The sequence below is a fragment of the Lissotriton helveticus genome, chromosome 3_1 (assembly GCF_964261635.1).
Source record: "Lissotriton helveticus chromosome 3_1, aLisHel1.1, whole genome shotgun sequence".
NCBI lineage: Eukaryota > Metazoa > Chordata > Amphibia > Caudata > Salamandridae > Lissotriton > Lissotriton helveticus.
Genome location: NC_136061.1, coordinates 2039334733 through 2039361072, shown reverse-complemented (window position 1 = coordinate 2039361072; position 26340 = coordinate 2039334733). Strand labels below are relative to the sequence as shown.

At 42.5% G+C, this 26340-nt stretch overlaps 1 protein-coding gene across 2 annotated transcripts in view; it reads right to left on the bottom strand.

The window, feature by feature from the left end:
- AGBL1 (AGBL carboxypeptidase 1) overlaps positions 1-26340 on the bottom strand; it is a 4192795-nt gene that overhangs the window by 3494179 nt on the left and 672276 nt on the right. The gene's annotated exons all lie outside the window — the stretch shown is intronic.

Sequence of the window (26340 nt, the reverse complement as noted above, 5' to 3'; positions counted from 1 at the left end):
GTAGATTGGTGTTCAGCACAGGAGAGACCTATGTATGAGGTGAGAGGGTACCCCGCGAAGTATCACAAAGTCTGGGGCAAATGGCCACTAAAATAATAATACCTTATTGGCGGTGTTGTATGGGAATGTGCCAGACTCTATTTTGTTTTCCTTTTTGTAATTGTGTACTGCAGGGACAGTGTCTGTATGGGCACCTTGATGATGCCCATACAGCCCAAATGCTGCAAAATGCTAACGTTATTTTGTAATACTAATACACACCCTCAGAAAAGATGGTTTGGGACCACTGTCCCATAAGGTTTGATATTTTTCTATTAATACCGCGTATAAGGTATCAAAATAACATTATAATACATTGCAATTTACATGTTTCCTGATTACATTTATGCTGATAAAAGCAGACATTTACTTTCTAATGATTCAAGTTATCTTGAATAGGACATGCTCTGGGACAGGGCCAAACGAGGTCTAAGACTGTTCAAGGCTTCTGTTTCCACAAGAACCACAACGAAGAATGTTGTATGTTATGTGGCGTAAGGGGCCCGAAGGAGAGGTTTGGGAATTCTAATGTAGTCCATTGGGCAGAAAAGAAAAAATTACTTTTTCATTTGGTATACCATAGATGTTGGTCCCTATTGCTCTCTGGGTAGGTAAAATCATGGTCCACCTGTTTTTGATCCTGGACAGAACCAGTGTACTGAAAGAAAACTGTAGGATATTTAGTTTTACATTCATTTTTTTAGGGCATGATATTAATTTAGTGGTTGGCCTGCCAAGTTAGCAGAGGCTATAGCTGACACTTACCTGGCGGAAGACCACTCAACATGCTTAGGAATCCTAGCCAGGTAGGTGGGGATATTTGGTCCTTGAGGGGAGCCGCTTAAGTGACGCTTTGCTGAATGTGTGCCATATTTAACGTGCCTTCAAAGGAAAGGTTTTTGTTTTTTAAAATCTCAAATTGGGAGTTTGTTATTGGAAAACAAAAAAACAGGCTGTTTTTCTTTTTGTTAGTGCATGGTGGTCATTTCAAAGTTTTTAGGTCTCAGCTAGACTGTTCATGGGCTGTCTCAAAGAGACATGGTGTGTTTAATCTGTGGGCAATAGCCCATTCACACGCTCCCATATGTCCACTCCATCATCTGTCTGATATTCATTGTCACAATGTGTCCCAGGTAAGCCTGGTCATGCCTCTTCGTCTGTTTAGCCCTCCCCCAGGGTATGGACCTAGTACTTGTAATCATCCACTGCTCCCATCTTCACGACCATTTCAGGACATACTTTTTTCTTACTTTTTCAGCACTCTACACAGTGCTAGTGCTTTTACCAGCTCTTTCTTCACCTATCCACCTTCATGCCCTATCCACAGATCACCCCCTGCCCTGTCACTGCTTTCTCCTTTGTTATTGCTTTCCATTTCCCCACCTTCTCCCTTTGAGCTCTGCTTGCTTCCTCACTCCTCCCAGTGCTTGCCACATTCATAAATCACTCATCACCTGACCCTGTCAATGCTTTAAACCCCCATTGTAGTCTGTTTAGTTCTAGTGAGTGGTTGTGTTCTGCCTTTTAATCAGTTGTAAGTGTTTAGCTGACATACTGTTTAAAGCATGTGTACATGGCTGCAATTACTTGGCACACATGTAGTCTCTGTTAATTTACCACATGTATGGGTACTACATGTGTGTGTACATGTTTTCACCACATGTGGTCATTCGACAATGGTGTTTATAGCTGGAAAATTAGACCTCAAGTGAAATAGATATGCGTTATCATAGGGCATATCAGAGCTTCTAAAGTACCTGTGTATTCTGCTGTAAATGCATGGCCACGTGTCTCCTGTGCAAAAGGATTGAACTGTTCATGTCCTTGTTGCTTCTCATTCATAGGGTGGGACTCTATTTCTGCAAAATTCTCCCATCATGACACTTTCTTACTTTTTCCGCATTCACCAGTGAAGTGTTTCAGTGCACCTTTGTTGCTTAATTTGAATTCTCTGCAAAGGAGCCAGGCTGAGTCTTGATATCATCAAGGTCTGCCTGCCCCTCAGTTTCCATGGCAAAAGTAGTCCTTTTTAATGTGGTTGCCGATGCGATGCATTTCCTCATGTTCACTACTGTAAACCAGCCTAACATTGTGATTTTTCTGGATTTTTGTGCAGTTTTATATAGCCCCAACATCACAAGATAGTGGAGCACTTTACATTAGCACCAGTTACTTTATTTGTGCAATTTGTATAACAGCAACACCACCCACAGGTATTGGAGCACTTCAAATTAGCACCAGTTCCTTTACACAAGAACACATTCATTTTTGTCGGCAAGGGGAGATTAAGTGATTTGCCCAGAACCAAGGATGTTAAACCAACACAAAAATTCAAACCAGTTTCCCAGCACCATATTTGGCAGCTGTGGCCCTTATGCCACAACCTCTCCCAAGAGGATGCTACATCATCTCCTAAGCCTGGGCCTCAGTTCCACATTTTGTAACTCTGGCCAAATGACTTAATCTTCCTGTGGCATCCCGCATTTGGTGTTTGTTGCAGCTGAACTCTGTTGCAAAGATCCCCTCCTCCCACAACTGCTTTTGCAGTTTTACATAGCACCAAATACACCCAAAGGTATTGGGGCGCTTTACATTAGCTCCAGTTACATTTTTATGCAGTTTATTATAGTTCCAACACCACTCAAGGTATTGGAGCACTTGACAATAACACCAATTACTTTTCACAAGGACATCATAAACTTAGGCAAATCACTTCATCTCCACATGGCAGCCTACATTTGCTGTTGGTTGCGGACAACCTCCCACCCGTCACAGCTTGCTCACACTGAACTTCCATTGCACCGATCCCCACTTCCTCCAGATCCGCTCCTCCCAGACTCTGCTTTTAAATTTTTTTTGTGTGCATTTTTATTTAGTACCATACACACCCTGAAGGTATTGAAGCGCTTTACATTAGCAACAGTTACTTTACACAAGGACACATTCTTTTTGAAGGCACAGGGAGATTAAGTGATTGTCCCAGAGTCAAGGATATTAAGCTGATGCTGAAATTCAAACCCGGTTTCCCAGCTGCATAGTCGGCAGCTCTGTTATTTATGCCGCATCCTCTCCCAAGAGGACACCACATCATCGCTCTAGCCTCAGCCTCCTTTCCACATTTCATGATTATGGACAAAGCACATAATTTCCCTGAGACTGCCTGCATTTGCTGTTGGTTTCCCGTCCACCTTCCACCCGTCGCAGTTTGCCCCTTCTGAACTCAGTAGTACAGTTCCCCTCCTCTACCGACTCTGTTTTTCAAAACAATTTGCTGCAGTTTTATGTCGCGCCAACACCACCCAAAGGTATTGAAGTGCTACTTTTTCTTGTGCAGATTTATGTAGCGCCAACACCACCCAAAAGAATTGAATCGCGCTGACTGTAGCGACAGTTACTTTACACAAGGACACATTTATTTTTATAGGCAAGGCGCGATTGAGTGATTTGCCCAAAACTAATGATGTTAACCCCTTCGGTGCTCACGATGGCCGGGAGCCATCATGAAGCACTGTGGGGCTGAGCTCATGACGGCTTCCGGCCGTCGTGACATCCACCCACAGGGGCGCTGGCTCTCCCCCGTGGGACATCGATTGTAATGGATGCACCGGGGAAGGCAGAAGAAGCCTTTCCCCTGCCTCCCCTGCCCCTCCCCCTTGCCACATCATCAATGGCGTCAGAGCACGAGGCGCGCTGACGTCATTGAGGGTTTCCATTTGCTTCCAGCACGTCAGGAAAGAAAGGTGAGTTTCTCATCGTGGAGGGTGGGTGGTATTTTTAAAAAGTAATCGGAAAAAAGGAAAGGGTTTTCCTTTCCTCTGATGTCTTTTTAAAAAGCATTCCTGCTGCACGATCGCGCTCTGGCACGATCGTGCAGCAGGAGTGATTGTTTTTTGTTTTTTTTAAAGCCAAAATTGTGTTGGGGAGCGGCCCCTGGGGCAAGGGTCGCTCCCCTTGGGGGACAAATGTAATTAGTTGGATCTGCCCCCCGCGGGGGGGGGCAGATCATTAATAATTTGTATTAATAAACTTGTGTGCCCCCACTGGGCCACCAGGGATTTTTTTCTTTAAAAGACCAAATTGTGTTGGGGAGCGGCCCCTTGGGCAAGGGTCGCTCCCCTTGGGGGAGAAATGTATGTATTTGGGTCTGCCCGCCTTGGGGGGGTGGACAGATCATTATTAATTTATTTTAAAAAAACGTGTGTCCCCCCACTGGGCCACCAGGGATCTTTTTTGTTTTTTAAAATGCTCAAATTGTGTCGGGGAGCGGCCCGTTGGGCAAGGGTTGCTCCCCTTTGGGGAGAAATGTATGTAGTTGGGTCTAACCCCCTTGGGAGGGGGGGAAGATCATTTTAAATTTATTTTAAAAAACAGGTGTGTGCGCCCACTGGGCCACCAGGGACAGGTTTTTTTTAATGCCCAAATTGTGCCAGGGAGTGGTCCCTTGGCCAAGGGTCGCTCCCCTTGGGGGTGAAATGTATGCAGTTGAGTCTGCCCCCCTTGGGGGGGGCAGACCGGGCATATTTTATATTAAAAAAAGGTGTGTGTGCCCCCACTGGGCACACGCTGGATTTTTTTTTAAATGCCTTGCGTTTTTCGGGGATGATTTTTTTTTTTGTAAATGCCTTTTTGTGTCGGGGAGTGGCCCCTTGGGCATGGGTCGCTACTCTTGGGGGAGCAATTTGTTTAGGTGTGTCTGCCCCCTGTGCCCATTAGGCCACCAGGGATTTTATTTAAATTATGTTTTTGGGGAGCGGTCCCTGGGTAAGCGTCGCTCCCTTCTGGGAATCATTTATTTTGGACATTTCTGCCCTCTTTGGGGGCATATCGGCCTTGTGAGTCTAGGCCCATCTGGCCCCAAGGGGGGCAGAGCCATTAAACACCAGGGATTTCTTTTGTATTTTTGGGAAGCGGCCCTATAGACAAGGGTCGATCCCTTGGGGGAGCAATACGTTTTTGGGGAGCGGACCCTTCGGCAAGGGCCGCTCCCCTTTGGGGATCATTTATCTTGGCCGTTTCTGACCCCTTTGAAGGGCAGATCGACCCAAATAAACAATTAACTTTATTGTATGCCCACTAGGGATTGTTTTTGTGTTGTTGGAAGCTGCCCCTTGGGCAAGGGTCGCTCCCCTTTATCATGTATTTATTGTGGTCGTTTCTGCCCCTTTGAGGGGAGATCGGCGATATGTTTTAAGGACCATCTGTCTCCTAGGGGGGCAGTATCCAGTAGACACCAGGGCTTTTTAAAATGTTGGTGTTGGGGAGTGACCCCTTGGGCAAGGCCCCCCCATTATGAAGGTGTCAATGTTTCGGGTTGTTTCTGCTCCCTGTGGGGGCAGATTGGCCTTTTTCTTTTAGGCCCACCTACCACTGTGCTTGGCGGGTGGATAGTATGTGGACTGGTGCATTATTTGCATATGTGATTGTAATGTGTTATTGATTCCTGTTTGCGGTTTCAGTAGTGGTTGTTCTGTAGTTATACGTAGTTGCATTTTTTTTGGTAAGAAAAAAGGTTTTGTTGTATTTACTCCAAATGAGCATTGTCATGCATGAATGCATTTTTTTGTAAGTGGTGTCATAATGACAGCATATTTAGTTAGTGTTTTGAGCATGAAATTCTTTGCGATGTGTTTTGCATTCTATTATGTGTAATTGTATTTTATTTTTATTTTTTAGTGGGTTATTGTTGATCCTTACTGTGTCTGTGCAGAGTAGGTGGTGGTGAGTCTAGCTGCTTCTGGCAAGTGAGTGGTATCGTTTTGGAGTATATAGGTCTTTCTGATAAAGACTCATTTTGTCTATTACTTATTTTACAAAGTGTTTGTTGTTGTTGACTTGTTTGACAAGTTACCTTTATTAGGATTATGGCTAGCCGTAGAATGACTACTCAGCAGGTTGTTGGTATGCTGCTTGAATCTTCCTCTATGCAGGATTATGAGACTGACAATGCGTCTGAGGGAGAGGAGGGAGGGGAAGATTCAGGCAGTGAGTTTTCTCTCCACATGGAATCATCGGATGATGAAGATACTCTCAGTGTGGATGAAGGTACTCTCAGTGCGGATGAAGTACCTGTTTTAGAGGGGGGTTACTGATGTGCCAATGGTGCATCAAGAGACATTGGTATTGCAGCCTGAGGCTGCAAGACTTCCTACTGGAAGTGCTGAACTCTGGGTTGATCCAAATATGGTGCAGCCAGTGTTGCCTGCCTTTAGTGTGGGTGCAGGGTGTAGAGTGGATTGTGGAATTTTTTTGCCTCTACAGTTCTTTCAGTTGTTTATGGATGACGTGTTTTTGGCTAAGATTGTTGAGCAGACTAATTTGTCTGCTGAACAGTTTTTGAGGGACCACAGTGCCACACTTAAGCCCAACTCTAGAGCTACCCGGTGCACTCCCACAAATCTGGATGAGATGAAGATGTTTTTGGGCTTGACTTTATTGATGGGCTTGATAAGGAAGCCATCCATGGCTTCATATTGGTCTACCAGTCCCTTGACGGCAACAGTCATATTTCCTGCGATTATGACACATGATCGGTATTTACTTTTGCTTCGGATGCTGTATTTTGTTGATAATTCTTTGGCGTTGCCACGAGATCACCCTGACTGTGAACGTCTTTTTAAGATTCTGCCTTTTCTTGATCACTTTGTAGATCAATTTTCAGAGAGCTATACTCCAGGGAAAGAAATATCTATTGATGAGTCTTTGGTCCTGTTCAAGGCCTGTTTGGTTTTTAGGCAATACATCCCTAACAAGAGGGCACGTTATGTATATGTTATCTGAGAGTAAGACGGGATATGTTTTTAATTTCCGTATGTACTCTGGTAGGGATTCCACTATTGACCCCCCTGATTGTCCGTCCACTTTTGAAGTTTCTGAGAAAATTGTGTGGGATCTTGCTAGAGGACTGTTTAACAGAGGCCACCATTTGTACCTTGATAACTTCTACACTGCTGTGCAATTGTTTAAGGAATTGCTTAAAGTGGACACTTTTGCTTGTGGCACAATCCGCTCTAATCATACAAGTTATCCAAAAGAACTTGTTTCCAAAATCTTTCAGAGGGGACAGTGCAGCTCCTTGTGTAGCGATGAACTACTAGCTGTTAAATATGTGGACAGGAGGGATGTGTACATGCTGACTACCATCCATGATGAGAGCACTTCACCTGCGGCAGTTTGGGGTCAGTTTGCTAAAGTACGCAAACCTGCGTGCATTTTAGACTAAAATAAGCACATGGGTGGTGTTGATAGAGTACAAGGAGTGTTCTCCTGAGTCAAAGTTGACTTTTGTTCAGTGTCAGCAGTCTGCGATAGGCAGCCTTGTTGTTGTGGAACAGGCAAGTGTTCCTAGAGTTGGAGTGGTGGAGGATGTGGCTAGATTCAAAGATCGTAACTTTCCTGATTTAATTCCTCCCACGCCCAGAAAAACCAATGCCTGTAAGAGATGTAGAGTCTGCTTGCGAAGAGGTGTGCGGAAGGAGAGTCATGTGCACTGTGCCGATTGTCCTTCTAATCCTGGGCTGTGTGTGCCTTCATGTTTCAGATTGTAACACACTAAAAAGAGATTTTGGGAGCAACCATGAGTCTAATAGTGTACTGCCTGGTCTTCATGGTTTGATATAGTTGTTCAGTTTCACGTTTGGCAATAGAATGATGTTTTTAGTTATTGCTGTTGTTATTGGTAGTTATAGGGTGGTAGGACATTTGTGTCGGCATGGTGATTCCACACAAACATATGTGGAATATTTGGCTTTTTCAGCTGAATTTGAGGTTTGCATGGCATTCTGGAAAGGAAAACGATGGGGGATCCACGCAAGCCATACCTCATTAGACACCCCTGGGTATCTAGTTTTCAAAAATGTTTGGGTTTGGTACTCTCCCAAGATGTCCGCTGAGCCCGGGGCTAACATCTCAGGTGCCCCCCCCCCAAAAAAAACCGGGTAGATTTGCTACAGGTAATTTTGAAGTCTCCACAGTACGATTTCGGCCATTTCCTGTGCCAGCCACTATGCCTTCCCACACAAGTGAGGTACCATTTTTCTCGGAAGACCAGGAGGGAGGAAATTTCTGGATCCACGCAGATTCCAGAACTTTCCCACACAGAAATGTCAGAAAAATGTGAATTTTTGGCAGACATCTACGGTTCGCAGGAGACTTTGGGTTAGAGAATGATGGGGGACCCACACAAACCATACCTCGCTGGACTCCCCCGGGTGTCTAGTTTTCAGAAATGTGTGGGTTAGGTAGGTTTCCCTAGTTAGCAGCAGAGACACGGACCAAAAACTCATGGGACCCCCTTGCAAAACCAGCTTGGTTTGTGATAGGTAATTTTGATGTCGCCTCAATAGGTTTTGGGCCCTTTACCCACCCACGCAAGTGAGGTACCATTTTTATCAGGAGACCTTGGGAAAATCTGAGTGGGAGGAAATGTGTGGATCCACGCAGATCCCTGAACTTTCCCACACAGAAATTTGAGAAAAAAGTGCATTTTTGGACGACATCTAAGGTTTGCAGGGACTCTGGGTAGGAGAATGATGGGGAACCCACGCAAGTCATACCCTGCTGGACTCCCCCAGGTGTCTAGTTTCCAGAAATGTGTGGGTAAAGTAGGTTTCCCTAGATGGCCGCCGAGCCTCGGGCCAAAAACTCATCGGACCCCCATGCACAACCAGGTTGGTTTGTGATAGGTAATTTTGATGTCGCATCAATTGGTTTTGGACCCTTGCCTGTCGCGGGTCCTTGACCCACCAACGCTAGTGGGGTACCATTTTTATCGGGAGACCTGGGGAAATGCTTGGGGGGTGGAAATTTGTGGATCCATGTAGATCCCAGAACTTTCACACACAGAAATGTGAGAAAAAAGTGAACTTTTTCGTGAAATTTGAGGTTTGCAGGGGGCTCTGGGTAGGAGAATGATAGGGGGCCCACGCAAGCCATACCTCGCTGGACTCCCCTGGGTGTCTAGTTTCCAGAAATGTGTGGGTTAGGTAGGTTTCCCTAGATGGCCGCCGAGCCCTGGGCCAAAAACTCATGGGACACCCCCATGAAAACCAGATTGGTTTGTGATAGGTAATTTTGATGTTGCCTCATTAAGTTTTGGGCCCTTGCCTGTCGCGGGTCCTTGACCCACCCGCGCAAGTGAGGTACCATTTTTATTGGGAGACCTGGGGAAACGCTATGTTTCCCTAGGTGCCGGCAGAGCTATTGTTAAAAAACTACAGCTAGGCACTTTGCCAAAAAAAGGATCATTTTTCACTGCAAAATTGAGGTGTGACTATGTTGCATTTTGCGCCGTTTCCTGTCACGGGCACTAGGCTGACCCACACGATTGAGGTACTATTTTTCTTGGAAGACTTTGAGGAACGCGTGGTGGGTGGAAATTTGTGGAAACACGCAGATTCCAGAACGTTCCACCACAGAAATGTGGGGAAAATTTGTTTTTTTGGACATTTTTTAGGTTTGCAAGGGATTCTGGAAAACAGAGCCTGGTGGCAGGCAGTCAAGTCACCCAACCCTGGATTTCCCTGGGTGTCTAGTTTTAAAAAGTGTATAGGTTGGCTAGGTTTCCCTAGGTGCCGGCAGAGCTAGGGTTCAAAAACTATAGCTTGGCACTTTGCCAAAAAAGGGTAATTTTTCACTGCGAAATTGAGGTGTGACCACGTTGCGTTTTGTGCCGTTTCCTGTCGTGGGCACTAGGCCGACCCACACAAGTGAGGTACCATTTTTCTCGGAAGACTTTGGAGAACGCAGGGTGGGTGGAAATTTGTGGATCCACACATATTCCAGAACTTTCCACCACAGAAATGTGGGGAAAATGTTTTTTTTTTTACAATTTCTTAGGTTTGCAAGGGATTCTGGGTAACGGAATGTGGCGGGAGGCAGTAAAGTCACCCCATCCTGGATTTCCCTGGGTATCTAGTTTTCAGAAATGTATAGGTTTGCTAGGTTTCCCTAGGTGCTGGCAGAGCTAGGGTTCAAAAACTACAGCTAGGCACTTTGCCAAAAATGGGTCATTTTTCACTGCGAAATTGAGGTGTGACCACGTTGCATTTTGCGCCATTTCTTGTCGCGGGCATTAGGCCAACCCACACAAGTGAGGTACCATTTTTCTCAAGAGACTTTGGGGAACACTGCGTGGGTAGAAATTTGTCAATCCACGCAGATTCCAAAACTTTCCACCACAGACATGTTGGGAAAATGTGTTTTTTTGGACAATTTTTTAGGTTTGCAAGGGATTCTGGTTAACAGAACCTGGAGGGAGGCAGTCGAGCCACCCCATACTGGATTCCCCTGGGAGTCTAGTTTTCAAAACTGTAAAGGTTTGCTAGGTTTCTCTTGGTGCCAGCAAAGCTATGGTTAAAAAACTGCAGCTAGGCGCTTTGCCAAAAAAGGGTCATTTTTCAGTGCGAAATTGAGGTAAGACCACGTTGCATTTTGCACCGTTTCCTGTCACGGGCACTAGGTCCACACACACAAGTGACATACCATTTTTCTTGGAAGACTTTGGGGAATGCGGAGTGGGTGGAAATTTGTGGATCCACCAAGATTCGAGAACTTTCCACCACAGACATGTTGGGAAAAAAAATGTTTGGACAATTTTTTAGGTTTGCAAGGGATTCTGGGTAACAGGACCTGGTGGGAGGCAGTCAAGTCACCACATCCTAGATTTCCATGGGTGTCTAGTTTTTAGAAATGTATAGGTTTGCTAGGTTTCCCTAGGTGCTGGCAGAGCTATGGGTCAAAAACTACAGCTGGGCACTTTGCCAAAAAAAGGGTCATTTTTCATTGTGAAATTGAGGTGTGTCCACGTTGCGTTTTGCGCAATTTCCTGTTGCTCGGCACTAGGCTGACCCACACAATTGAGGTACCACTTTTCTCGGAAGACTTTGGGGAACGCGGGGTGGGTAGAAATTTGTGGATCCACGCAGATTCCAGAACTTTCCACCACAGAAATGTGGGGAAGATGTGTTTTTTTTTACAATTTTTTAGATTTGCAAGGGATTCTGGGTAACAGAACATGGTGGGAGACAGTCTGTTATGCCTCCCGTATGGGTGGCAGTCAAGTCACCCCACCCTGGGTTCCCATGGGTGTCTAGTTTTCAAGAATGTATAGGTTTCCTAGGTTTCCATAGGTGCCTGTAGAGCCAGGGTTAAAAAACTACAGCTATACACTTTGCAAAAAAAAAAGGATAAAGCACTAATTTGCACCAACTTTGGTGGAACACTCCAGCAAAATACCAAGTAAGTGCGCACTGCAAACTGCATTTACCATAATGCTAAGGGGCGAACTGTGCTGGGAGGTCAGCAGTGTGCTCCCACCCCTTCCTGTTTCAAAAGGCTCCCTTGAGCCATGTAGCTGACGAGCTAGTGGAGATGCACCTGTGCGCCTGTGAGAGATACTGAGAACTGTAAGAATTGTGGCAGCCTGCTCAGCAAACTCCAGAAGAAAATCGTTTTTGATCTCTACTGATGAGGGATAAAATCCAGAAACACGTGTGCCTAGAGATGACAGCACTAATCTGCACCAACTTTGGTGGAACACTCCAGCAAAATACCAAGTAAGCGCGCACTGCAAACTGCATTTACCATAATGCTAAGGGGCGAACTGTGCTAGGAGGTCAGCAGTGTGCTCCCACCCCTTCCTGTTTAAAAATGTGGTGTGTTCACGTTGGGTTTTGAGCCATTTCCTGTCATGGGAACTATGCCTACCCACACAAGTGAGGGACCATTTTTATCGGGAGACTTGGGGTAATTCAGATTTGTAAAGCAACTGTTATTACCTATTGACTTTTGATGCATTTCTGCCTTCCAAATGAAAGACATTGTATAAAAAAGAACTCATTTTGAAAAATGACAGATAATTCTCATGCTAGTATGTGTATTCCCAATTTCGAAAATCTGCAAATATCTACTGTTTCTAAACTCTATAATTTGTTCCCACTGCAGAAATGCAGAGGTGTCTTTCATACCGATTTTTCCATGTATACATTGTCCCTGTTCATAATAAAAAGCCACTGCAAATTGCTGCTCAGTTTTTGACTTTGGGTTCGTCTGGTTCTTAGTGAACCTACAAGTCCTATATATCCCACAACCAGTAAGGTCCAGCGAATGAACCTGTATATAGCTTTCAAAGAGCTGTCATAATTAGAAGTTGTTACAGGTGAAAACATTGACACAAAAGGCTGTTTTTTTTATAAATAATGTAAAAATGTTCCTATATTTAACTGTTAGTTTCTATGAAGAAGCCTTGATGGAACTACACAAATGACCCTATGCTGAATTCAGAATTTTGTCTACTTTTCTAAAATGTATAGCTTTCCAGTATCCATTATTGCTTTCATACCCATTTCTACCATTAAAAAAAGTTGGTTTTCTGACAAAAGTCTGTCATTCCCTAAAAGCTGGGAAAATGGTGATTTCAGCCCCACAAACCCTTTTTTGATACCATTTGTAGAGAAAAACCCAGACGCTTTCATTTGCAGCCCTTTGTCCCCCCAAAAAACAAAATGTAGCTGTATTTTGGTTCATTTCTGGGACTCCTCCAGGGAAATCCACAAACCCTAGGTACCTTTAGAATCACTATGATGTTGGAAGAAAAGGACGCAAATTTGGCATAGATACCTTATGTCGACAAAAAGTTACAGGGGCCTAAGCGCGCACCACCCCAAATAGCCAAAAAAAGTTTTAACACGGGGGGGGGGAGGCCTAGCAGTGAAGGGGTTAAACCAACACCGAAAACTCGAATCCGGTTTACCAGCTCCATAGTCGGCAGCTCTGGCCCTTATGCCACATCCTCTCATGAAAGATCACCATTCCATCTCCTATTTGACCCTTCCCCCACTACCTGCCTTGTCGCTGTTGCTTTAATTATTTATTTTTTTATTCTTTTTGCACGATCCGATGATATTTAAGGCACTTGTTCCGTCCTCCATCTTGCCATAGAGCTAACACCAGACAATGGTATCGGAGTGCTTAAGTGCTCACCAGTTACATTATACAATTCATTGTCGTACACTGGGGAATAGTAAGTGATCTGCCTAGAACCACAAACTGTTCAGCCGACCCCAAGATTCGAACCTGGTTTGCCAGTTTCACTGATGATGGCTCTGGCCGTTACGCCACATCCTCACTTAATTCAACGCTCCTCAACTGTTTTTCACTATCACTTCCACATTTGTTCAGCAAGAACCTGTCAACAACGAACAAGCACTGGGAAACCTGATAGATCTCAGCAATACCAAAGCTAATAGCCTTGTCAATGTGAATATCTTTTAGCTATGTTGTCTAGCAGCACATCTGCTGTTCAGCATGGCATTGCTGAAAGTCACTGAAAGAGTCACAGAAAAAAGCAATATGATGTGGCCAGAGCAGCTCACGTCATTGCGCTTTTTAGGTTCAGAGGGGCCGGACAATAAACTCAACATGGAGGCGAAGAGAATGATTCTGGGCCCTCAGTGACTTTCAACTGTGGTGCTAGACAACATGGCTAAAATACATTAACTTTGACAAGGCCAATAAGTAGCTTGGGCATTACAGAGACCTATTGGCTTTGCCAATGCTTGTTTTTGTCCAGGATCACCAGGTTTACCCTGATAGTCCAAACAGAAGAAAGTACTTCAGAACGTCTGCCATAATAAACATACATTGTCAGATGGCTTTGTCGTGGACAGGCCCTACTTCACCTGAGGACGCTTTATTCATGCTAAAGAGGAGGTGTTGCAGTTTACTAGGCCCCACCCCCCATCATTGCTCCTCCGGGCCTCGCTCATTTTTTGCAGTGCGTATCTCTGAGGAGTTTGCGTGGAACATGCGCAGTCACAGAATCAAGTTTCACGCATATTGTTCGATACAAAGGTCGGCAAAGAATGGGTTTCGCGCTCACTCCGAATTTAAATTCTCCGACTGTTCAGCGCCTGCTGTTAATTTGTTGAGCAGCACCTGCTGGACACAGGCTTTAGCAAACGCTAATGCATAATTACTGATGCAGAGACTGTAAGGGCGACATTCAGGGATAACACAGTGTTCTCGGTTATGCCCTGTAAATATTTTAGGAGAATGTAAAAACACAGCTCAGACCTAAACGAAAATAGGATAGGAGCTACTTGGTTTTTTTCACAACGAAAGCCAAATTCAGAACTGCTAAGAGAAGATATCCAGTTAATTCACGAATAAATTTCACAGGTGTTGCCTTGGCAGATAAAACTCCCCTAGGCGATTAATTAATCCTTCCATGTGTGTTTAGAAAAAGTTATCACCCTTTTCGACGAGAAATATTTATTAAACAAATTGAAATTCTAGCTGAGCAATACTGAAGGTCACCCATTCACAGGCTCCTGGCCCTGCTTGCATTTGGCAGTAATGATGTTGTGATTTTGCATTAAGCTCAGCACCACATGTCTGCCTTCTAAATGGAACGCATCACCTATCACGTTAGAGAGGCTTTCCATAGAAGTCGCTGAATAAATATGTACTGAAAGACAGCATAGGTATTTAGGCCAAAAACAGAATTTATTCCCTAGATGGAAATATTTTATTTTAGTCAAATTTTAAGGTACAAACTCGAACTTTTACTAAAACATATATATATATTACCTACTGGCGATAGCCAGTAGGTATATATAGTTAGGATTTTTTTCCTATGGGATTTTTGAAAATTCTATGTCGAATAACTTTGGCGTTTGAGGACAGAATTGGCTGAAAGTTTCAGGAAAATGGAACATTTTGTTTCTGAGCAGCCCCTGAAAATTTGGGGGAGTTTCGTCAAGGGGGGGCCGAGAAAAAAGGGGGGTCCCAAAACGTGTTTTTCCCATGCAATTTTCCATAGGGCGGTTGGCCTCACTTTTAGCCTGAACGGCTGAATGGATTTACACCAAACTTGGCAAAATTGTAGGGACTGGTAGCCCGATGTGCCTTTGCTATGTCTCAAGATATAGGCTCCAGTGGTTTTTACGAAAATTAACTTTGAAAAATATATATTGGGCTACATTGGGCTATATATATGTTGGAGCCCAAATGTAGCCCAATGTAGCCCAATGTAGCCCAATGTAGCACAAAGATGGCCACCAGAGACAAAAAAAAACAAATGTAGCCCAAATATCAGCCAGATGTAGCCCAACTATAGCCCAATGACAGAATGTCCCAGAGTGTTCTAAAGAACAACTAGAGTGCTAACAGTCCTACTTATTACAAAGGTATGGCACACCTGAAGCCATCTTGATTGGAATAAAGTGGTAACTCTTAAAACATTTAATTTAAACAGGAACAAAATGAGGGGGTTTATTTTGCCATAGAAAGTATGATTAGCGAATATATGACGAAATCCTGCATACCATCAGTCCGCAAAAAAAATCCTGCATGTACTATTAGGCCGCAAATTAAAATAACGAAAACTTTTAGAACGAATATGCCTTTAGCATACACTAAACAACTAAACTACCCTAAACCCTAAAACACTACCGCCAGCATGACCCTACACTACACAAACAGTACAAAACTACCCTAAACCCTAAAACACTAACCCCAGCATGACCCTACACTACACAAACACTACAACACTACCCTAAACCCTAAAACACTACCCCCAGCATGACCCTACACTACGCAAACACTACAACACTACCCAAAACCCTAAAACACTACACCCCAGCATGACCCTACACTACGCAAACACTACAACACTACCCAAAACCCTAAAACACTACCCCCAGCATGACCCTACACTACACAAACACTACAACACAACCCTAAACCCTAAAACACTGCCCCCAGCATGACCCTACACTACGCAAACACTACAACACAACCCTAAACCCTAAAACACTACCCCCAGCATGACCCTACACTACGCAAACACTACAACACTACCCTAAACCCTAAAACACTACCCCCAGCATGACCCTACACTACGCAAACACTACAACACTACCCTAAACCCTAAAACACTACCCCCAGCATGACCCTACACTACGCAAACACTACAACACTACCCTAAACCCTAAAACACTACCCCCAGCATGACCCTACACTACGCAAACACTACAACACTACCCAAAACCCTAAAACACTACCCCCAGCATGACCCTACACTACGCAAACACTACAACACTACCCAAAACCCTAAAACACTACCCCCCAGCATGACCCTACACTACGCAAACACTACAACACTACCCAAAACCCTAAAACACTACCCCCAGCATGACCCTACACTACGCAAACAGTACAACACTACCCAAAACCCTAAAACACTACCCCCAGCATGACCCTACACTACGCAAACACTACAACACTACCCAAAACCCTAAAACACTACACCCCAGCATGACCCTACACTACGCAAACACTACAACACTACCCAAAACCCTAAAACACTACACCCCAGCATGACCCTACACTACGCAAACACTACAACACTACCCAAAACCCTAAAACACTACCCCCAGCATGACCCTACACTACGCAAACACTACAACACTACCCAAAACCCTAAAACACTACCCCCAGCATGACCCTACACTACGCAAACACTACAACACTACCCTAAACCCTAAAATACTACACCCCAGCATGACCCTACACTACGCAAACACTACAACACTACCCAAAACCCTAAAACACTACCCCCAGCATGACCCTACACAACGCAAACACTACAACACTATCCTAAACCCTAAAACACTACGCCCAGCATGACCCTACACTACGCAAACACTACAACACTACCCTAAACCCTAAAACACTACCCCCAGCATGACCCTACACTACGCAAAAACTACAACACTACCCTACCCTAAACCCTAAAACACTACCCCCAGCATGACCCTACACTACGCAAACACTACAACACTACCCAAAACCCTAAAACACTACCCCCCAGCATGACCCTACACTACGCAAACACTACAACACTACCCAAAACCCTAAAACACTACCCCCAGCATGACCCTACACTACGCAAACAGTACAACACTACCCAAAACCCTAAAACACTACCCCCAGCATGACCCTACACTACGCAAACACTACAACACTACCCTAAACCCTAAAATACTACACCCCAGCATGACCCTACACTACGCAAACACTACAACACTACCCAAAACCCTAAAACACTACCCCCAGCATGACCCTACACAACGCAAACACTACAACACTATCCTAAACCCTAAAACACTACGCCCAGCATGACCCTACACTACGCAAACACTACAACACTACCCTAAACCCTAAAACACTAGCCCCAGCATGACCCTACACTACGCAAACACTACAACACAACCCTAAACCCTAAAACACTACCCCCAGCATGACCCTACACTACGCAAAAACTACAACACTACCCTAAACCCTAAAACACTACCCCCAGCATGACCCTACACTACGCAAACACTACAACACAACCCTAAACCCTAAAACACTACCCCCAGCATGACCCTACACTAAACAACCACCACAACTCTACACTACACTAACACAACACTACACTACACAACACTACACTACACTACACAATCACTAACCCACGAAAAAATTAACACAAACCCACTTACCTCTCTCGTCATCGTGGTTTTCACAACGCAAATGCATTTACCATACATGCCTTTAAAACGTAATTCTTTGTAAAGGCATGCGCGATAAATGCACATGCGTTTTTAAAAAATGCGGGATAATGGTATGCGAGGTCAATGACCTTGCGGGATAATGGTATGCGGACTGAAAGTCTGCGGGATAAAAAATGCGGGAAAATGGCTGCAAACCATGAATAGCAGCAGACTTCCCTGGTGAGCACTAGCTTTACTACAGTGATCTAATGAGCAACTAGAGTGCTAACATTCAGAATTTATGGCAAATGTGTGACACATCTGAATGCCTTCTTGATAGAACCAAAGTAAACAAGCATTGAAAATGCAATAGATCTCGCCCTCGTTTAAGTTAAAGCCATTCTGTTTGTAATGAGGTGGCTTTTTAGCTTTGCTTTTATTAGTGTTTTTAAAACTTTCATGTAAATAACATGCATATGTATGCATATATGTATATGTATGCATGCATTTATATTTATATAGATATGCAGATTATATATGTTTATATATGTATCTTACCTACTGGCGATGGCCAGTGGGTATATATAGTTAGGATTTTTTCTCTATGGGATTTCTGAAAATTCTATGTCTAATAACTTTGGCGTTTGTGGACGGAATTGGCTGAAATTTTCAGGAACATGGCACATGTTGTTTCTGAGCAGCCCCTGAAAATTCGGGGGGGATTCGTCAAGGGGGGGCCGAGAAAAAAGGGGGTTCCCAAAACGCGTTTTTCCCTTTCATTTTTCCATAGGGCGGTTGGACTCACTTTTAGCTCGAACGGCTGAATAGATTTACATGAAACTTGGCAAAATTGTAGATATGGTTTGCCCGACGTGCCTTTGCTATGTCTCAATATATGTGCTCAAGTGGATTTTGAGAAATTAACGTTTAAAAAAATATATATATCTGTGACAGCGCTCCGGTTAGCGCCCCGGTTCGCGTACCTGACGCGTAACGGAACTTCGCGAAGCGAAGCTGATTGGCTCTCCGGTGTCTGTCAACATTCTAAACAGTCCGGAGCGGCCGCCATCTTGTCTCTCGGTACGATCGAGAGCCAAGATGTGGTGAAAAACGAAGGGGGAAATGAAGGAAAGGGGGCAAGGTAGACCACTCCTGACCCCCTAGGATTGATGAGGGGGATATTAAAGTGCCCCGCGATTTTACGCCGTAGAGGCGCTTCCCGGTACGCGAACCGGGCAGCTCACCGGGCAGCTAACCGGGCAGCTAACCGGGCAGCTAACCGGGCAGCTAACCGGCAGCGTAGCTGTCAACATTGTAAACAGTCCGGAGCGGCCGCCATCTTGTCTCTCTGTAGGTTCGAGAGACAAGATGTGGTGAATAAAGAAGGGGGAAATGAAGGAAAGGGGGCAAGGTAAACCCCTCCTGACCCCCTAGGATTGATGAGGGGGATATTAAAGTCCCCCGCGATTTTTCACGGTAGAGGCGCTTCCCAGTACGCAAACCGGGCAGCTAACCGGCAGCGTAACGGGAGTCCGCCATCTTGTGTTTTTGGAGTGTCCGGTTCGCGTACCGGGTAGCGTCCCGGTAAGCGTAACAAGGGGGAAACCAAGAGAAACAGTAAAAAAAAAATTAAGGGATTAGATTTCCAGCAAACTTGGCAAAATTGTAGGGACTGTTTGTTTGATGTGCCTTTGCAAGGCCTCAAGATATGTGCACGTGTGGATTTTGTCTAATTAAGGTTAAAAAAAATATATATATCTGTAAGCGTGCTCCGGCACCCTTACGTTACGGGTTCTGTTTGCGCTGCAGAGCCGATACGTCACGGTTATGCGACGTGTCATGAGGCGTCTCACGTGGCTACGTGATACGTCACGTAATAAAGAATATATTTTACAGCTATAGATATTAGCTTTTAAAAAACCAATGAAATTCACTGAAAAAACCATAGGTTATAGACCATATCTAGTTAGGAATTTGCATTTACAAAACCTTGAAAATTCACTGAAAAAACCATAGGTTAGAGACCATATATAGTTAGCTGGACATTTTATTGACATAAAACCAATGAAATTCCATATATAGTTAGTTGCACTAACTATATATCGCGCACCCGCAATCCACTGCTGATGATGTCACATATTACATCATTCATGACATGGTCAGTGACATCACTGATGACATCACTGATGACATCTCAAATGACATCACTGATGACATCTCAAATGACATCACTGATGACATCATGACACACCAATACCAGTTACTACATACGCACTCACTGATTCCTACGTCTACACACACATTCACTCATTCACCCATACAATCACTCATACATACAGTCACTCATTATTACAACACTATCATATGCACTCATACACCTAGTCAGTCCTGTGAAGAATCAATCACACTTCGATTTCCTCATCTATACAGTTAAACACAGAACACCATACTTTTCACACATATACTAACACATACTTACTCTCTTATACAATCACTGATACAAGTACACATTGATATGCACAGAGTCACACACCTCCCAGCCAGCCACACACACACTCAGTCTTCCATACATCCACTCATTCTTCAATATGTAAAACATATTTAAACTTTACAAAAACACACAGACACTAGATGATGTCATCAGTGATGTCATTTGAGATGTCATCAGTGATGTCATCAGTGATGTCATTTGAGATGTCATCAGTGATGTCACTGACCATGTCATGAATGATGTAATATGTGACATCATCAGCAGTGGATTGCGGGTGCGCGATATATAGTTAGTGCAACTAACTATATATGGAATTTCATTGGTTTTATGTCAAAAAATGTCCAGCTAACTATATATGGTCTCTAACCTATGGTTTTTTCAGTGAATTTTCAAGGTTTTGTAAATGCAAATTCCTAACTATATATGGTCTATAACCTATGGTTTTTTCAGTGAATATATATATATATATATATATATATATATATATATATATATACCGTGAGGAAGAATACCTCTTTATAATAAGAATTAGTGTGTGGAATGTTCCCACGTTTCTTCGACACATACAGAAAAACGCCACTATTCATAGCGCAAATTATCATAATGGGAGTAATTGCAAAGATTTTGTAAATAAACGTGGGATAATAAGAAAATGGAGCCATCCACTTGAGAAATAAACAATATTGACGTCCATTAGAAGGATCGATGGTCAAGACAATGAAAACAAATGTGGGTGAAAAAGAAGATAGGGGTAGCTGAATGGAAGTAATGAATAGTGATGGTATTTATAAATAAGATTCCGGAAATACCACTAACTAAAATAAGGATGGATGTCTGAGTCCATTTTATATTGCTGTCCTGTTTTACTGAGTCATATGCATAGAGTGTTCCATAGAGCCATGTATTTTGTACTGTTCAATTTTTTTTAACTGTTTTTATTGTCTATGTAATGCTTTTAAGATATCAAATGAAATCGAAATAAAGCTATAAACAAACCTCCTCCTAAAGAGAAGGAAATTGTTAGCCTATAACTATAAAGAGTGGCAATAAATTAGATTCCAAATAGTCTGTTTTCCTTGTGCACAGATAGGAAAACTCTACTGAAGATGCAAAGAAATGTATCATTAAAGATGAAGTGTAAATAACAAAGACCTAGAAGGACTTTACCAAATTATCTTTTCTATGCGTATAACAACTTCAATTGCTTAAATGCACAAAGTTTAATACTGTTATCTGATTAGATTTGTTTTGGACCATCCATAATAGATTTGCCTTCTTTTGCCCTTCTTTTATTTCTCTGCCTTTTTCCTCTCCTTAATCGTACTGCTATTGATTTGAATAATTGTATTATCTTATTGTACTTTGCTTACCCTAATAAACTTCTTCTTTAAACGCCAAAAAAAAGACAGCCAAAAGAGAATTAATTATATCTTGACAAAGGCTAACCCTTAACAGGCTTAAATTATGGATTGATAGTCGATATTGTGTAAAACAAAAAACGTCTGTTAGATAAGGATGTATTAACAATTTAACCCTGAGCGTAGTTCGCGGAGCCGCACTCCGCGGAGCTACGCGAAGACGCACTTGCACTCCGCGAACTACGCGTAGCTCCGCGGACATGCGTAGTTGCTTGCTAGACCCGTTCGCGCGCCGGTTTTCGTCTTCGGGAGCGCGGTGCGCGTGTTCGGGGCGCTGCCTGCATGCTCGGGATGGCTAGCGCGCTAAGTTACCCAAGAGGTTTGTCCCGCCCGCTTGCGTTCCCTTATTTCCTGTTCCGGGTCACAAGTAGCGTGTTCGGGTTGTGCAAGACATGTTCGGGAACTCATCTTCTCGTTCGCACTACAAAAGTGCGGGATCGCGCTAAATATCGCGCGAACCTACATGGTGGCACACGCGACCGGGAAAAAGCGAACGCAGAACCAAGGTAAGCCATTGCCACGCACGCGATAATGTTATTCAGCGCGCGAGAACTACGCTACGCACCGGATCGCAGAGTAATCGACAGCTACGCGTTCACCGCGGAACGCGGAGTTGCCGAAACTCCGCAAGCTCCGCGAACGGAGCGTAGTTCTTCGCCCAGGGTTAATTAACATCCATAATTGATGGATTTTGTGACGTTTAAATATACAAATGTGATTCATAAGTTCATTCACTCACCCAAGATGTTATTGTTTAGAGTGTGAATAGGGTCACTGCTTAGTTTTATTTTATTATGATGATACTTGACTAATATCAAAATATGTATTGTCATGCAATTATTTTTTTTTAAAAGAAATATAAATATAAATTACCAGTGGTCTGCTTGGAGTACATTACAAGTCATAAAACAATGGAAATCGCTTGTTCTGATGTATAGTAGGAGAAGGAATATATTTTAACAGAAATTCAGTCGCAAAGCATTAACTTTTTATCACCCTCTCAAAAGAATTGGTAAGGTATTGACACATGGCTAGAGGGTTCACAAGGGACCCTTTGACCTATGTCAATGTGGATAAAATCTTTTTTTAAGAGAAAGCAGTGGTTGCACAGACCAGTGTGCACTCTTAAAAATGTTACTTAGACTTTTTTTTTTAAATGCATACCATTTTCCTTTAAGGAAAATAATTTATATTTAATACAAATATTTATTTAAAAATAAACACAAACATGGTGGTCGGCTGACCTCAGTAGGCTACCATCTTTGTGAAGTCGGTGATTCATACTGGATCACAATTTGCAAACAACTTCATTAATATTCATGAGGTAGGTTGAACAACACACTATGAATCAGAATTTTGTGAACTGACTTATTACATAGGTCGATTCACAAAAACAGAATGGATTTGGCAAAAGTCTGGCACAATGTGCAACTACTTTTACCTAATCCATTCATTGTACAGGTGGCCAACAGTCTTTTAGTAGGTGACATTCAGCTGTCTGTAAGGAGGGGCATTGGACTGCCCCAGAGGTATGATTAAATTAATGAGACTCGATATATGAATGTTTAGATGCATGTTTTCAGTTTGGGTATTTTCTGCTTTGTGCTGTGTGTACTTTCACTTGGGCAATATTGTACGGCCTGCCAAAAGCTGCAGATTGACTGTAATGTCATCACAGAATTCTGGGGCTTGAATGAGAGAAAGCCCTTTATTGAGACAGCTGAGTTGGCTGATGGAGACTGACCAGAAAAGAAACCTGAAAGAAGCTTTCACCGGGTCTCCTGCGAAGCTTTCATCGAGATAGTTCCAGAGTAAAACGTTTGCATTAGGAAAATATCCAGGACCCCCTGCATACTGATTATAAGAGTGTTTCCAGGTCCCTGAATTTTTACCTCAATTTATTGGAACCAACCCTTATATTAATATGAACCTGCCAAGCTGAAATACACACCCTGTTTATCTATATAATTAAAGATGAACCACGAGTCCTACCGTGAGTGAAAATAATGTATGGTACAATCCCAGCATTCTGGCAGAAGAGCTGGTAGCAGAATATGTGTTAATAGAGGGTGTTGCTGAGCTCTCCTTCTCCTTCTAGATCAACCATCAAAAATAGCAATACAAAAATATTGCAGAAAAAATATTAAGGTCCAAAATATCAACTTTATATACACTTAATGTAAAGTACCAGAATCTTGACTACAAAAATATCATGTTCTAAAATATTCAGGTTGCATAGTTAAGCATATATATTTTAAATCTAATTAACATTATTTTAAATTTGAAAAAGTAGGATTGATTTTTAAAAACTTGTAACTAATTTTAAAAATATATATAACATTATTCTAACATTAAAACATGTACATATTAATAAAATAAGTTTTATAAAAATGCAATTCGTACAAATACATGGAATGTTAAAATACCTTACAAATAATATAAAAAACTAATATTAAATGTATATTCAACTATACTTCTCATACTAATGAATGCACTGTTAAATAAAGATACATTATTATTTGAAAATAATGAAACACAATATAAACACATGCAATGAAGAATATTTTAACCCCTTCGCTGCTAGGCCTTTCCCTCCCTGTGCTAAGCCTTTTTTGAGGTATTTGGGGTAGTTTGTGCTTGGCCCCTGTAACCTTTTGTTAACATAAGGAATACATGCCAAATTTGCGCCTTTTATTCCCACGACCCTGAGGATTCTAAAGGTTTTGTGGATTTCCCTGGAGGGAACCCAGAAATTAGCCAAAATACAGCATTTTTTTTTTTAAATGGGGAAAAAGTGCTACAGAAGAAAGCGTCTGTTTTTTCCCAGAAAATGGTATCAACAAGGGGGTTGTAGTGCTGAAATAACCAGCTTCACAGTTTTCAAGGATAGGCAGACGTTTGTCAGAAAACAAAAATGTTTTACACAGTTTTGGCATTTTATTGGCCCATAACCTATTTCTGCTACTTTTTGTTCTTTCTTCCTCCTTCCAGTTTGTGGTAGAAATGAGTGTGAAAACAATAATGGATCCCAAAAAGCTATACATTTCTGAAAAGTAGACAAAATTCTAAATTCAGCAAGGGGTCATTCGCATAGATCATTCAAGATTTTTTTTATAGAAACTAACAGTTGAAATTAAGAAAAATTGCAATGGAGTTGAAAAAAACTGCTATTTGTGCCAACGTTTTCACCTGTAACTTCTTTTAAGTATGACAGATGTTTGAAAGCAATATACTGTTACATCCGCTGGACCCTTCTAGTTGTGAGGGTATATAGGACTTGTAGGTTCACCGAGAACCAGAGGAACCCAGAGCCAATACCTGAGCATTGTGAGCAGGGTTTATAGCAATTCATTTGGTAAAATATAAAGAGTGAAAAATAGGTATTAAAGACACCTATGTATTTCCAAAATGGGAAACAAAATAGAGTTTAGAAACAGTAGCTATTTGGACATCTACAACATTGTGGGTACCCTTAATAGCATGTGAATTATAGGACACTTTTCAAAGTGACTTCTTTTTTACACATTTTCTTACATTTGGGAGGCAGAAATGCATCAAAAGTCAACAGGTAATAACAGTTGTTCTACAATTATGTGTTTCCCGATAAAAAATGGTACCTTACTTGTGTGGGTAGGCCTAGTGCCTGCAACAGGAAACGTCCCAAAATGCAACCTCACACACCACATTTTTACAGTAAAAACAGACCCTTTTTTTGCAGAGTGCCTAGCTGTGGATTTTGAACCCTAGCTCTGCCGGCACCTAGGGAAACATAGCAAACTTGTACATTTTATGAAACTAGATACCCAGGGGAATCCAGGATAGGGTGACTTGTGTGGCTCTCATCAGGTTCTGTTACCCAGAATCCCTTGCAAACCTCAAACTTTGTAAAAAAACAAATTTCCCTCACATTTCATGTTCTAACGAGAACAAGCACTTTAGCACTGGTTAGGAGTGGAAAAAAAGACAAAGTTCTAAAAACAGCACAAATGAATTCCAGCAAAACAGGAGTCAAGGCAAAACGTTTGGGGGGGAAAACCCCCCTAAGGTTGTAAGGTCTAACTCAGGCCAAACAAAATAGGAGGCAGGCCATTTTTTGATGAAAGAAAGTTATGTTGAAGATTCATTAAAATAATAATGACTTAAATTAAGTGCAGTTTAAATTACGTAAATGATAATCCCACCTAGACTAGCTGCCAACCATATTAACCAACAAGCATCAAGGTAACAAATAACTGATCCCAATACTCAAACAGCTTCAAATGGATTAAACCACGCCTCGCGAAGATTGGCCAATGAATAATTGCTGAGATATTGACATAAAGTACCTTCTTCAGGGCAGATTTACTAGGCATTCTTAGAGAGGGACTATTTTGTTTCGAATCCCTAATGCACAATTGAACTACAAAAAATGTAAAATGGCATGGACTAAACAAAAACATTTGGGCAATTGGGAAATGGAAGGGCTGAAGGGGTTTTAGCAAATAAGCTAATGTCTGAGGAGGTCTAACCTAAAGGCAACTCTATGGATTTATGAATAGGCAGGAAGACATCAAAGGGCATGCAGCACCGAGAAATACCGGGAGATAAAAAAAAAGTAAACTAAAATGAATGTAAACGTATCTAAAATGAAATAACAATGAGCTCTTTGTAGTTATAAGCAAACTGGTGGAATTAGTTCCATGTGGAAAAGGCATAATTGTCATAAGAAATAAATACATTACAGCAAATACACTTGTGTGGTGGTCAGTCGGAAAACTGTACGAGTTACGGCCTTTCGTACAAAATTCATTTGATATATTTGCCTAATATATTTTCCATAAAGTCAAACATTGAACACTTACACCAATCGCATGCTGCA